Here is a 16,370-nt window from a genome sequence, read left to right as displayed (position 1 = left end):
ACGTTTTTGTGACCCGGTTCTCTTCGAGTGCCGAACGGTGCCTTTAAATAGTGTTTTCTTCCCAGGGACACTAGGGAATCCCGCCCCTATCTTCATCAGTGGTGGGAAACCCTATGAAAGATAAGCTGGGCCGCCAATGCATGAAAGGAATATGTTTGTGCAGGGAAGGGAGCAAAGGCGCATGAACTCCGATTCGAAAATGTATTCTTAAGCAGGCAGGAAGCGTGTGAGAAAAGCGGTATTGATAGTACATCGCCAGGCACGATGTTTGCATCACCAATGCACAATTTATGACCCTCCACAAACCATCTTTGCAGCTTCAGATATGCACACCTATAGGCGCGGGGACCGTGAATTATCCATGCATGCCTCCACTATCCATGCGCCATACACGCACCAATGCACGATCCGCGCAGCTTCTATGCACTATTACTCATTCAGCAAATATGCAACATCTGCGCAGCATCCATGCATCTACCATCCAGGCAGCATCCGAGCACTCACCACCAATCCCCCCCTGTGCACTATCCATGCACCCACCACGGGGGTAGGGGGGGAGCACAGGAGGGGGCACTTATCTGTCACTGTCCACCACAGGTCCTGTAACCCTCTGGGAGTCTCTCTGCCAGACATTAGTCTCGGTTAAGAGAGACTTACCCAGAGTCTTTAGCTCACTATCTATCACAGAGGAGAAATATCCCAAACACTGGGGCAGTCCAGCACCGAAATGCTAGGCAATTCTCCTCTGAACAAGAGTACCAACAGGCAGTGACATGACAAGTGAGGCCTGGCTCAAGAAAGTGAGGCCTGGCTCAAGAAAAAACAATCAGCGCACCTGGCGAACACCTGGTGGCCACCCTTTAAAGCGTCTTGAAGACGCTGCCCTCCGTGTGAAGGGCTATACAGAAGCAATTTGAAACGAAATCCTTCATACCAGTGCAAGCCCTCTGTCTACAGCCCCTCCCTAATTTAGCGTCATCCCCCCACACTTGATGTTTGATTGGTGATGAAATGGGAGAATCACACATGTGAGTTTTACATCCTCTTCCTAAATCTGTCACAACCACACAAGGCGGTACAACCCGTTTTGGCCCGGCCCTTTATACCAGTGCAATCCTACCATGCTGAAACATCCTCGCGCCTAATGGTCCCTGCACCAGCCGCGCCAAAACTTCCGGTCCGAAATGGTCGCGCATAAATGTCCTGCTCCACATGTCACCATAAGGCTATTTAATGTCTGGCACAATGCTGCCACCCAGAGGCCAGCCACGCACAGTGAAACTTATTTGACCTTCATTACAAACCAAAGTTTTATACATCTTAGTATTTAATTATGCAAATGGTACTCAACCTTGATACAAATGCCAAATAGGCGAGAGTAGATTTTTTGAGGCCTGCAAAGACACCCTGTACGAGTAGCCTGGCATGGTTACTTGTGTGTGCTCCACTGATTCGTGGGATTCCTTTTTCCACAGCGGTCTGCACCCTTTGGCTTGTCAGGCGTTTTGAACTACAACTACCATCAGCCGTACCCACCAAACGCTAAACAATGTGCACAGCAACTGTCTCTGGAAACTGAGGCTGAAGAACTGTCATTTCGGTGCCATGCTATTGCTCTCCCGACTCTCTGGCGCTGCTGGCAAGTCTTTTCTTCAAACAATTCTTCATCTCTGTACCCATGGGCGTAATTATAGTGGTGGACAGGGGGACAAGTCCCCCCCAACTTTGGTGGCATGCCTTTTTGTCCCCCCCCCATCTTTTTGTGGGATGGCCAGGGGGGGGGGCGCCACATTCATTAATCATGTAATTGGACAGCGCAAACCTGGCTGAGGTGCCCAGCCAGGCTTGCGCTGTCCCATTACATAATGCCGAACTGAGGTCAACTGCATGGATGTTTGTTGGAGGGCTGGGTCAGGGGAGTATCCAGCATTGCAAGAGTAGGGGCTGAGGTGAGCCACAAAATGCGGTGTGTGTAATATTCGCATTCACACACCCAAACTTCCCACTCCTATCTACTTTTTTGGTAACATTAGTGGCAGATGGCATTTTTACACATAAGAAAAACTGCAGGATCATTGCAGATTTAGCAAACCCATCTATTAGAGGTCTGTCCAGGCACTTTGGGGCAAAATACATGGAAACCTCCTAATTTGCACATGGATTGCACCAACAGAAGTGACTTCACAAAAAGGACATTGTAAAGAGCATCATCAGTCTTTGATACGTGGAGGCACAATGCAAGTGACTTTAAAATAAATTGCCATAAGTAAGCCAAGTGGCAAATAAGTTTGTGGTGCATAATACCTAAAATGCACTATTGTTATATATGGAGCAACTCTATAGTTATCAGGCTTTTTTAATATAATAGTATGATATATTAACATAAGCTTTGAAGTGAATCAGAATCACGTACAGAGCATCAGATAAGACACAATGGGCCTCATTAGGAGTTTAGCGGTAGCCGGCTACCGCCAAACTTGCATCCGATACCGGCACCCACGAATGGGCAATTACTGGTCCATTTTGAGTTTGGCGGACCGGTAATTGCCCATTTGCGGGTGCCGGTGTGAACGCACGCCCCACCTCCATTTCACCCCATAGGGCTGAATGGGAATGGGGAACATGGATGCACCGGCACTGTTCATAACGGTAAGCACATAGGAGAAAACAGGCTTCCTTATTCGCCCAAGATGGCGGAATTATGTGCCTTTAAGGTAGTGAGGACCAGTCTCTGGGCATGCTGGTCTATTTAAGCCACGCCCTCGGCTTCCCACGCGATTCGCGTTGATTTCGCTGAAAGTGGCACAACGCTTACCGGCGATCCTGCTCGCAGTCCAGCAAGAAATCAAAAACATGTGTTAAGTTACTACGAACTTCCGAGGAACAAGATTGAACAGAGTAAAATACTTACCAGCTAGGATCCGCCGTTTGTTTGTTTGTTTATTCACTTTTTATGCGCACCAGACCCGTAGGTAACAGGGCGCAGGAGTAAGAAGATACAAGGCTTACAAGGTAACAGATATACACAATATGCAAAATACACAATACAAAATACATAATATACAAGAAGGCTTACATGGTTACAAAGTATACAATATATACAGTTTAGATGCATTTATGGTTACACGGGCATAAAAATGTGCAGATATGCAGGTAACAAAGTGTCGCAGAGTTTAGCAGGAGAGTTAAGCAAGTGGGTAAAGGTGGTGTACGTTCAGCGTAGGTCAGGATAGGAGCCTAGGGGTCAGTGGAGATGTGGTGTTTGATGGCGTTTTTTCTGAAGTGAGGGTAGGGTTGGTCTGCTCTTATGTCTAGTGGCAATGAGTTCCATAGTTTGGCAGCTTTCACTGGGAAGCTATTGCCGCCAATTGTGGTGAGCCTGTATTTAGGTATTGCCAGGCAGTTGGTGTTGCCAGCTCTGGTAGGTCTGAGGGAGATTCTTCTGTGAAGTTTGTCTGTGAGGTAACTGGGGGCCGCATTGTTTAGTGCTTTGTGAGTCAGGGATAGCGTCTTAAGCTGGATTTTGTTCCCAGTAGATAGCCATTTATGTTGGCGTCTAATGGAGGAGATATGGGTTCTTTTGTTTATGCCAAGTGCTGCTCTCAAGGCATTGTTTTGTAGTGTTTGGAGCCTCCAGATGGTGGTTTTATTAGCGCTACTGTATAGTGCATTACAATAGTCAATTCTGGATAGTATTAAGGCTCTGGCCAGGATCAGGTAGCTGTCGTTGGAGAGTGGCTTGCCAGCTCTTATCAGCTTGCATGTGTAGGCCATGGTAGAGGCCAGGGATTTTACCTGTTTGTCAAAGGACAGGGTGGAGTCAAAGTAGAAGCCAAGGGTTTTTACTTCCTTGGTGACTTTGATGGTATTCCCGTCGATATTGAATGAGGAGAATTCCTGCCCTAGTTTTTTGATGTTGGCGTGTGTACCCAGGATTAACAGGCCATGAGTAGCTATCCAAGCCTGGATGATAAAATATACCCTGTCCACCAACTCCGTGTCCTTACTGTGATCCCCAGAAAGCGGGAGGAGAATCTGTGTATCATCTGCATAATTAGTGTAGATGACACCTAGATGGTCCAGATCGTCGAACAAGGGCTTGTTGAAAATGTTGTATAGTGTTGGAGAGACACACAAGCCCTGGGGAACTCCGCATAGGATAGGGGTAGGGTCTGCAGCTGCCAACGGGGAGAAAACTCTCATAGCTCTCCCGCTCAAGAAGGATTTAATCCATCTGATGGCCTCAGTGGAGAAGTGGGCAGCAGAGTCAAGGTGTCTGCAGAGGACCTTGTGATCCACTAAATCAAATGCAGATGAGAGATCAAGTAAGAGCAGGAGTACTGTCCTCCCTTTGTCTCTCTCATCGATTTGGGATTTTAAATCAATTAGGGCGGATTCTGTACCGTATAGCGGGCGGAAGCCAGATTGTCTGTCTCCTAGAGGTATATGCAGTTCGAGGTGTTTCTGAATTTGATTGTAGGCAGCTTTATCCAATATTTTAAGTAAATATGGTACCGTGGTGATGGGATGGTAATTGGTAGGGATAAGAGGGTTTAGAGTCTGTTGCTAGAGGAGAGGGAGCACCCAAGACTGTTTTAGGTTGGCAGGGATGGAGCCTGAGGCAAAGGATGCATTGATCAGTTTGGCGATGAAAGGAGAAAGTTCTCTGGCCGCATCTTTTATTAATTGCGCTTGGCAGATGTCACCTTTACAATTGGTGGGCTTCAGTGAGAGGATCATTTTTTCTACTTCCAGTGTAGTCATTTTAGTAAAGTGGAATATATTGTTAGGTGCCGTCGGTGTGCCAATAGGCAGGGAGTTTTTAGGCGGATTTTGTAGGTTCAACGTTTCTTTTTTGCTGTATTTTGTTTTGGAGCATATTAATTTTGTTGGTTAGTGCGTGCTGGATTTCTGCGCGCCAGGCCTTATCCTTGGTGCAGATATCGGGTATGGCTATGGGTGACTCGAGTTCTTTTAGAATAGCGAATAGTTCTTTCATGCTGGAGTTGGATTTGGCAATGCGCTCATCATAAGAGTTAAGTTTTGCTTGGCAAACTTCATTCTTATAGTGTGAGGAGATAGAGGTTAATTTGTCTTTATTTTCAATGAAGGGGCAGAGTCTCCAGTTAGTTTCACTTTTTCTTTTCAGGCGGCGTAGGTCTCTAAGTTGTGGCGTGAACCAATTCATGGACTAGGCTACTAGGTTCTAGATTTTCTGGTAATGCGTTGAGAGTTGAAAGGATTGCAGGGATAACTTTGTCCACCGTGATGTTTTTTTTTAATTCTGGTTAGACATGGTGGTTCTAGTAGAGGGGCCGTAGGGCTAGGTCTGATAGTGGATAAATGAAAGGATACCAGCGAATGATCAGTCCAGGAAAGAGGCGTGATGGAAGAGATAGTAGCTGTCAAATTATGATCCGCTAACCAATCCAGTGTTCTCCCCTTCACGTGGGTGGGTTTATTAACTTTGTATGGTGCTAGTGCATTGATGGTGTTGGCTCTATCTGTGTAATTTTTGTCCATCGGGTCATTAAAGCCTAAATTGAAATCCCCTAATAGGAGTAATTGAGAGGACGGTTTGAGGATGTTAGTGAGTATGTTATGCAGATTAGCTACAGGTTGCGCACATAGCGTTACATGCAAATGCTAAGAGGCGATGCGGTGCGTACTGGTATCATTGGTTGGCTGTTGCAATTTGACTGATTACACATGTGGCAATAAGTTGAGTATGGCAAAGTGTCCATTTACTCACATGGCAACATCTATATGCGGAGGCGTAGTTCAACTAGGTCGCCTACGGCGCCTCATTAGTAGATACTGGAGACAACGGAGGCCTTACCCTGGTCGGTTGCGCAAAAGGTGTAAAAGGGGTTCAAGAGTGTTCTCATGTCAGAGGGGCAGCGTTCGTGGCCCAGGCTCAGACTGCTCGGAACAGGTGCAGGAACAGGCTTTATCCTCGCGGGCCTTCTCCGTGGTGGGCCGGCTTCCGCCTGCTGGCTGGGGTTCTGGGACAATAAGTAATAGGGTTGCTTAGCAACCAGAGGCTGGCCTCTCTTACACGCCGTGTCGGTCGGCCATTTTGAAATCAGGCTTGTGTGTGATTTGCGCAGGTCGGCTATCGGCTGATTATGATGCCGGTGCAAAGCAGAGAAGCGTGGGTTGATGTTTGATGTAGCAGTAGCTTGCTGCAGTGTGCGCTGCAGATAGGACTCCTGTCCTTTGCAGCTCGATGCGAGGGTATCAGTGGGGTACATGCCTTATGCCTTGTAACAAGCCGTATCAAGGTACATGGCTCTTCTTCTTCCCGTTCCACGTCAAATTGGCAAGAAACCCTTGACGCCCGCCGCAGTTAGGGAACGGCTATCGCCGCCTGGACATATCTGAAAGAGAAGAAGGTACGGACATTCGAACATTAGTAATACTGATCGCGTGCTTTTCAGGCAATGCGTGCATACTTACCCGCAGTCACAGACAAACTCTCCTGACACTTCCGAAAGCGCCGTACGCAGTGGAACCTGAAAAGGAGACGATAGAAAATCACTGTATGAACACTTATTCACGGCGCACTTACAGATAACGTGCTCATAATTACCCGAGGTTCTATAAGACTCCACTGGCGTGTACCGCTTCCCGTGTACACTCTTGTTTTCACATCTGCTTACCCCGGAAGAGCAAAAGTAAGAGTTATAAGGACCACAGGGGTGCCAATTGATCAACGCACGTTCCGCAAGAAAAAGCATCAACCAAGACACAACTACCAATACTGAACTGAAAAGAAACTCTTACCACGACAAGGCCGCTTCTCCGGACTCAGCAGTTCTGGTCAGAGTGCCAGTGATGTAACTGGCAGCAGCCTCTTCTGAAGACTTAGAGCCCCTGCAAGATAGCAGGACGGAGAGCCTCCCATCCTAAGCACGCAGGTGAGCAGGGTTCAAATCAAGATCCTGAGTGGGGAATAGGAAGGTAGAAAGGGGAATAGGTCCAGACCCCCATAAGACATTTACCCCATTGTTTTTCTCTAATCTGCAAAGACCCTTTCCATTCTCAGCAAGACATTTGCAGCACCCGTAGATCTGAGAGTCCCTACGCTTACGCAGAGGTAAGGTAAGCGTTACAATGCCGTCTCGCCCCACGGCCCGTGACAAATTTCATTTATTTATTACATTTACCAATTCAAACACAGAGAGACTGCAAATCCATTTATCACTTGCATTCATTACAAAATGTTCTTCATCCCTCGCAGCTCCTAACGTGTTTCGTATATAATTAAAAAGGAGTGTGGCAGCCTCTCTCGTGAGAACGAACATGGGTCAAATACCCTGTTCTATGGAATTTCTTCAACTCAGGAGAGTCTACAACCACTTTCTAGCTCACTGCACCCTTCACAGGGGAGAAATATCCATTTGCATATCAGTCTTTTCCCACCCACAAAGGCAGTCCAGCACCAAACTGCTAGGCAATTCTCCTCTGAACAAGAGTACCATCAACAACCATAGACACGTGTTTCCGCCTTGTTGGGCCTTCTCAGTGAGGTGAACCTGACCTTCTCTAAGGCACAGTAAACAATGGGTCCACATCTGGATTACCCTGGGTTACTGAGATGCTGAATATTAACAGGCAACTTGCTGTCATGCCTGCCAGACCCCACGGCCCCCGAGCGCCTCTCATTCATGGTCACACCCCTGCTCCAAGGAATTTACGCCGTTCTACGGCTTACAGATCTCTTGCCAGTCCTTTCTACGTGCGCTGGAGACTGTTTGGGAAGTCGCCATGGCAACGCATACTGGCTGCGAGATGCCGGTTGTCAACCCAGCGCGCCGTACTTAGGAGCTGTCACATGACACACTACGCGGCGTCTGAAAGCCAACGCAGACTTCCGTATTCCCATAAAGCACAGCGGCTTTAACACCCGGGTGCTTCTGATTAAAGTCTCTGATCTTAGTTTCTAGTTGTGCAACCTTCTTACGTGAAAGATTCCTGCTGCCGAACTGCCTGTCCCTGGATTTCTGCTGCCTGTTCCATCAACCTTGTTCTGCCCGGACACCTTGACCGACCTCAGACTGCACCTGGACTCCTTTGCCTCCTGTTTTTGTCCTTGTACCTGCTTGCACGGATTTGACCTCGAGCTCCACTCGGTTCCGCTTGCAGTAACCACAAACAACAGAGCACCCGCTCCTCCACGGTAAGCCATCCTGCCTTACCTGTTATCCCACTACTCACCTGGTTGTTCACCTGGACTCCTCGTCTATTACTCTTGTGCACGTGACATTTGGACGCTTTGCTGCTGCCGGAGGGTGCACCAACTCGTCCCTAGTGCGACCCTCGTTTCGATCGGGTTAGTCCTATTACTAACCTTCCTCCTTGTTACGTTTTCTTCTTCTTCTCTGGACTCATAGAGGATTGCCTATCCAGACCTTAAGTAAGATTTCCTCAACCCATAGGAGGGTACAGTTCAGTTATAAAGGGGGGAGTGTTAACCAAGACCCTGATCAATCTCATTCTTGTTCCTTTGGGGAGATCAGAAGGAGGTGCTTGTTCCAACTAGCTGACCCGGATCCTGCAAGTAACCAGCCTGGGGTATCCTGTGCCCGGGTACCTCGCCCTTTCGAATGAATTGCTCCTTTGGATTGGAATTATTAAACAATCAGAGGGGTGTACCATTAGGAAGGTGTCCATTCTTCTGAGGAGATCGGGGAGCCCATTAACCAGGTGTCTTCTTCCAAGACGACCGCTGTAGCATGCCCTTCGAGGTGAGTGCCTCTTGTTTATGGTGTTTTGTCACTGGATCATTCTCCTCTTATTGATTCATCGTCCCAGATTGTGACACTTGTAAGACTAGCTGGAGACCACAGAATATCTGGGCAAAAATGCAGAAAAGTGACACTTCTGGCACGATAGCCCAAACCAGATCTCGGGAGTGCACTGGGTGGTCCAGGGACACTTGCAAAGGCTCCAGGCTGCAGGACCGTGAGAAGGCATTGAGACTGGTTGGTCCCATCAGTTCAAAAGGGTGGAAGCACCAGCAAATGTCTTCTGAAATCAGGTAGTCCAGAGGGGCTTCAGAGGGACAGCAGCAAAAATGGTTGCCAGGCCTCTTCAGGATTCGACAATTTACAGTCAATTCAACTTTCTCCACAGTTCCACAAAAATACCTCAGCGTTCTCTTCCCCAAGTTCAATACAGTTCCGAAATCTCAGGGTTCCCTTCCCCGAGCAGGCAGCTCTCTCTTAACATCCAATTCACAGTCAATTCTACCATCTTAGCAAATGCACTTTATAACCTTTCAGGCTTTTCAACAATTCTCTTAACTTGTCTTTCTTTTAGCCCCTTGAACATTTCTTAGGCATAACAGCTTCAGCCTCTTGACTTTCCTGGTTCACTCTAAGTAGGGGTTAGTTGGTCTATGCGCAGTTGTCTGACCACACGGTCCACCCATCACAGGTCACACAACCGATAACCCTCTGCACTTCCTTTCTGCAACTGTGTTATTAGTCCACATGCACTTTTGTTTCACTTTGACAGTCTTTTGACTCTGCTAATACGTGACTTTCACACACTTCACTTCGTGGTATTTCTTCTCGTCACCACCTTGCTTTCACCCTATCCCATAGTGCTTCTCAATGGCTTTTCCATTGCTTCACAGGCTTTCATTAATAGTTTTACACTTGGCTTGCACTTTCACATGGTTCATTAAGGCTTTTTACTTGTTTTCACTGCATTCGTAACTATACATCACTTTCTTTTCACTCATGTAGTATTTCTATATTTTTTGCATATCTTTTCCTTAGTTCGGTATTCAATTCATATGGGAGACTTCTGTGTCCCCCAGCTCCAACGGGGGACATGCAGCACAGGGCTCTGCAGAGCTCTCAACCCCCTTCCGTCCCGTTCTGGCCTCAGCATCTTTCTGGCTTTCCTGCAGTAGTCGGCGTCCTTTGAATGGAATGGATGGTCACCATAAGACAAACAAGTGTCTATAATTTCCATATACCTGACTCAATATCCGTGTCCCGTTACGAGGCAAAAATACCTACGATTTTGCCTAAATCTTCTGCCAACAGGGGAAATATGTCTGTTCATCAAGGGATGCCAATGTTAGTAACAGGTGCACTCATTGTAACGACCCAGGAATAGTAGAAACTATGAGGCCTCTATTGGTGGAATGCCCTTATTTGGCAGAAATGAGAACAAAGCACTTGGGTCGTTTTTTTAATAAGCATAATGAATATACTACTTTAGAGGATCTGTGGAATCGTATGTATGTAGGATCTGAATTATTTTTTACTTATGCTGTTGTTAAAATGTTTGATGAATTAGGTTTGGTAAATAGAACTGGTGACCTTAAAAATGAACTGTAGTAGGAATAATTTGGTAAGATTTTAGTTATTCCGTGAATTGCTTTATATTTGAATGGTGAGCATTGTTTTATGTATTATGTTGCTTTGCTGTATATTTTTTCTTTTAATTCAGATAATGTTTTTTGTAATGTGTGAAAGATCAAATGTTTGAAAAAGACATAATAAAAAAAAATATTTTTAAAAAGTCGACGTCCTTTTCAGCGGCCCTTTTTCTGCCTGCTCCACTTTGGATTGCTGCGCCCCCCTGCCCGGCAGGATCTCCCTTTGGAACTCCCAGGTTTCTCCCTATATGCACCCGTAGGCCCTCAATTGGCTGCAGGTGCAAGTCCTTTGCCTGAGCATAATCACTTCTGTCAATGGGACATGCTTGACTTTATCCCAGTAACAAAGTGGTGTGCACAGATGGTAGTGTGCATTACTCCTAGTTGCCTCTTCTTCGTCCCAGTCTTAAATGGATATTAATATGGGATAGTTGGTGTGTGTGAAACAATGGGGAAGACTGGTAATAACCTGCATTAGTAGAGGGAGGCTAGGATGTATTCTGAACATTTCTTGATTTAACCAGAGGAGGTGACTGGGACTATTCTGCCCCTATAATGAGGTGTTCTTGTTGTTGGTCTCTTCCCGGTCCCTCGATACTGAGGATTTAACCGAGGGTTGGTTTGAAAGGAAGAAATTGAGGGGTTTTGACAATACCCTATAAAAGCTTCAGGGATGGAAGGTTCATTGTGGAATGGAAACGGGGGATACAGTGTCTCACCTAAGGACATCCTCCTTGCATTGCCCAAATCTTCTCCACCCAGGTGAACCTCCCTCGCATATCCACCCCTAGGGTCAGGATCTAGTAGCAATGGCCTTTCCCTGGGCACCTGAGAAGAGGCTATTAAGGGGAAAGAAGTGAGCATGCCCTCAGATTCCTCACAACTGGCAAGGATATGAGAGTACCAGGAATTACTCAATCTCCCGGTCAGTTACTCTCTTACTGGGACAAGTATGATTAATCCAGTAAGGACTCTCACTCTGTGGATGATTTGTTTTCTCATTGGGACGAGTATGAGGAGGCCAGTAATGATTCTCAATCTCTGGACCACTCGCTTTCTCACTGGGACAAGTCTGATGAGTCCAGTAAGGATTCTTATTTTCTTGGCTACTTGTTTTCTCACTGCGGCGAGTATGAAGAGCCCAGTAATGATTCTCCCTTGGAGAAGTATGAGGATACCAATTATTATACTAGTCATGGTTCCTTGTGCAAATACTTGTATGACAGTTAACTTTATCTTCCTCACCCAATTGTTATCAACATGTCTTTCCCTTGCATTCATATGGCTCCGCCACATAGGATTACCTCTCTTGGCGGGTCGCCTGAGCTCCCCTTGACCTCCTTTTTATTGGGGCTGCGTCACCGGGTTAGCGTCTTCCTTCTTTGGTGAGTCTGCTGCTGTCAGGACGGCTCTAGCTCTCGACTCCTTTTCTCCTCTCAACACGCTTCGGCATGCTTCTCAACAAGCAGTATCGGCTTGTAGAGGAATTTACTCTCTCCCCCCTTCCTGGGCACCACTTTTTTTTATTTATTTGTATTGTTATTGTTTTGCAGTTTATTACAAACCTTTAACAATGATTCCCAGTTCATAGGTATACAATAAAATCCTGACCAGTAATCTCACAGATCAATCTGGATCCCTTTTTCCCAAAGTCTCATTTAAGAATTTGACAGCCCCAATCATTGGGGATGTATTCTCTTCCCTTAGTAACAAAGTCCACCAGTCTTAGGCATCTAATGTTCCCATATTTTCTAAAAAGTGTTTAAAATGGGTTGTTCTTTGTGGTGTCAAAGCTGTACAGGACAGGGAGATGTGTTGCAAGTTCTCCAAGGAGCACTCTGTTTTACAGAATCTGCACATGATATTTTTCACTAGATTCAGTGACCTAATGCAGAGTATGTCTTTGGTCCTATGCAAGTTTGATCTTATCCCCATAAGCTCGTCCCTAAATGGATATTTTATCAAATATTTTGGAGTATCTCCCAAGGCTCAAGTCTCTTTTGATAGCTGAAAGAAGAGCTTGTATTCGTTTTCCTCCACATTTGTTGTGATCCGATCTTTCTTCCACATCTTTCGTTTTACATTGGTTGGGTTGTGGAGAAAGGCTTCTATTTGGAATCCCATGTTGTTCAACAATGTTTCACAGGCTGCTTTCCATTCCGCAAGTAGATTCTGCTTTCCCTCTTGAATTTCTGATTTGATCCCAAAAAGAGACAGCGATTTCCACTCGGCTTGCAGTTTTAATGAGGCTAAACCCAATTCTCTTCTCACAATTTGAATAAGAATTGATTTGGGCAAACATAAAACCTTTTTTTCAAAAAGCCCTGCCAAAATTGGCCAGTATTTCTTTGGAAAGAATAGCAGCGCATCTGACCAAAAAATTAGTACCAGAACCACTTTCGGCCGATAGAAGTCCAATAGTGGTACCATTGAATATCGACAAAACTTTCTTTTTATAATCCTTGCTTGATTTTACAGCATTCTGACCGTCTCTTTTAAGATGGTTATTGTGTGACTCCACACTGCTTCGGCTAATTTGAACTCCCAGGTATTTGTATGATACGACCTGCTCAATTACTGATGTTCCTAGGTGCCACTTGAAAGATTGGTTCTTCCTTCCTCTTGATGTATCGAGGGTTAGGATTTTATTTGGAGGTTGTTTATACTTGCATATACTTTCCATCTTGCTAGCTGTCTTTGCAAGCCTATTTCCATATGATATAGTAGCACTAGATCATCAGCATACAACAAATGTCCCACGTGCACTCCTCCAATTTTAGGTGGAAAACATCTTACATGGTCCATAAATGAGCTCAAGTCTGATAAGTACAAGTTGAACATGGCAGGGGCTAAAGGACAGCCCTGCTTTTCTCCATGGAAAGTGGGGATCTCCTCTGTTAAGGAGCCTTGTGCGTTTAGCCTGACTCGCATAGTAGTGTCTGTATGAAGGCCTTTTAGCTGTTCAATAAGGTCTACTGGACACCCCCAAGCGGATAGTTTCTACCACAAGCACTTTCTATTTATGGAATCGAAGGACTTTGATAAATCGACAAATACCATGTAGATCTTTTGATTGTGCTTTCTCCTTCAAAATTGATGGAATCAAGGTAGGTGGAGAAGAGCCAAGGCCCTTAACAAATCCAGTTTGATAGGGATCACACCGCCCCTGCATCTTACCCACTCATTCAATCTTCTTAAGAGAAGGCTTGCGTATAGCTTCCCAATTACGTCCAGCAATGCTATCAGACGATAGTAATTGGGCCATCCCTTGATCCACTCTTAAAGATTGGATTGATTATTGCTTGCTTCCATGACATTGGAAGTGAGCAGTGTTCCTTGATGTTATCGAGGATTAAGCAAATCATTTTTGCCCATTCTTCAGTATTCTGTTTCAAGGTAGCATTTGTCAATCCGTTGGGCCCTGGTGCATGGGAAGGACTTGCTTTGGTTATAAGTTCAACAATGTCTGTTTGATCATGTGTTAGTGTTAAGGGAGTTACTGTATCGACACCTTTTTCATAACCAACACAGTGATCTGCCAAAAGTTCTTTTTAAGTGTCTTAGCAACGCCACTTCTCCCACCCTGTTGATTAGGGGTGCATTTTGGTTTTTATCAGTACTCTTGATCAATGACCAGAACTCCTCTTGCGTCCTTCCCGCTCAGAGCAATCAACATATGTTCTGCATCTTGTTGTAAAAGTAAGCCTTTGTACCAAGTGAACCAGGACTTGTACTTTTTCCTCAACTGTTTTTGCAGTGGATTGGTTAAAGTTTCCCGATCTCACTCCTTAACTCCGATCTTTTTAGCACTGCCCTGTTGTCATAGGCGTGGATTTGATTTTTTTGTTTAGAAACATGTTTCATATACTAGGGTGAAAAGCTTGTAAGGTTGATGCATAATCCACTTTTGAGGTGATTAGATGGGAATGGTGACCAGTATTATGTTTGAGGTACATCAAGGTACAGTGCTGGACATCTTCTTTGGACATTTTTAGCCAAACCCCTGTTTTTGTCGGTTCGATCTTTGATGGAAAATTAAGGCGGCGTGATCAAATTCCTCTGTCCAAACCATTTTCAGGAGACTATGATACCTGCGTTTTGATTGCAGAATTTTGAAGGATTCAGTCACCATCAGCAAATCACTTGAAACTAATATGTAGTCGATTATTGAACTTTGTTGTTTTGTTTCCCAGGTGGCAGTGTGGTGACCACTTATTTCCCACGTGTCTGTCCTGGGACTGAATTCAGCTTGATAGGCTCTCCTTAGACTGTCTATGGAACAGTGCAGCTTGGGCACTTGTTCCTAGAAGTTCCTCTCCTGCATGGGAATAGCCGTTCTCCCTTGTTTACCAGCGTCCCTCACACAGATTGTTTGAAACTCTCAGGTCTCTCTTGCTCTGGCTCTCTCTCCTCTGTCTGTTATGACACTGCTCTGGGGCTTCCCCAGCGTCTCTTGGAAGTTTTGATTTTTTATAATTATTTTTTTTATTTTGATATGGCCGAAAAACAGCCTTACAAAAATAATTTTTAACAAAACAATCACCAATCAGCAATAAGTCTATTTACATTTTTACATTTCTATCTCGGCAACTCTTAATGCTGATAACTTTAACACTGATTTTCCTCTAAAATATAAACATAGGTCTATGATATGATTATAATTTCCATATAAGCACATGTCAATTCGTCTTATATAAATCTTATCATAGATTTACAACTGTTCTATGTGAACACGTTATTTTAAAACTAAAGAAATAGCAATTATAATAAAAATATACATACAATTATAAAACAACTTTAGCACATTTGGTTTTCAAATGGAACAGACATGGGTTTTATGCTTCATTACTACACGGTCCATCGTTATCATACTTTTTTTGATGTAAGTTTAGCAGCTTCAGATATTTAACTACTGCTATGTTCATAGATGTTTTATGCGAGTTAAAGAGTGTTTTCCATATTGTGTCCGATGTAAAATATTCTGCATAAGGAAAAAAAAGTAGAAACCACTCAGTCCTTGTATTTGTTAGCGCTGGGCATTCAGAAATTACATGTCTCAGTGTTTCTATCGTAGTTGCATCTTCACAGAAACAGCATTTATTTCCTTCTGTTATAGTTTTATTCCATTTATATAAAACCTCTTGGTGTACCACAAATTGAGTCTGAATCTCATATATTGTGTTCTCATTACCGGATCTGGGAATATGATGGTATATGGTTCCGGAGATCCCAGTTTCTTGTGCATCAGTTCATGATGTGTAAACAGCGTTAGATTCGAGCATTGCTCTCTAGCACTGATCCAATCATTTTTGCGTAGTTTGAGTTTGGTAGCTGTTGGGTTTGAGATCAGCTCATCTTCTGATAATCCTTCCTGTTTTAGGCACTGTTGCACTTTGCATCTCCAGCTTTGAGCTTTAGCATGGGTTTTATTGCATAGGTAAGTCAATATTATATTCAATAGGGAGAAACTCTTTGTGGGAGTTATATACTGCCTATAGAGAGAGCAAACTCTCCATCTATACATACCATAGAGAGATACCAGGCCCAATTCATGGCGAATAGTGCAAATCGATATTGATTTTGGTATCGCTAGGACCGATTTCCAAAATGTACCCTCTATGCGTGCCCATATATTCTCAGACATCCATTCTCTGGTATCTGCCCCATATAAAAGTATTGGGGCTACCTTTTGATTATAAAAGGTTATTAGAGGTTTTAATGAAAACTTTCTGAATTTGTATTGCAATATTCGGGCCTGTGATATCGCCGTATTTAGTTTTCTCTTCAATGCTGCGTGGTAGCTTTGATCGTGTGGATAGTTGCTCATCATAATACCTAAGTATTTGTATTCATTAATCACTTCTAATGGTACGTCGTGTAGAACCCATTTGAACATTTTTTTTTGTTTGCCATGGTGGTTATACAAAATTATTATATTGCAGTTGGCTTCATTTAATTTCAAATCATTTTC

The sequence above is a fragment of the Ambystoma mexicanum genome, chromosome 5q, assembly GCF_040938575.1.
Source record: "Ambystoma mexicanum isolate Mex_15411 chromosome 5q, UKY_AmexF1_1, whole genome shotgun sequence".
NCBI lineage: Eukaryota > Metazoa > Chordata > Amphibia > Caudata > Ambystomatidae > Ambystoma > Ambystoma mexicanum.
The sequence above is the reverse complement of the archived record's forward strand: the minus strand, read 5'-3'. Positions refer to the sequence as shown.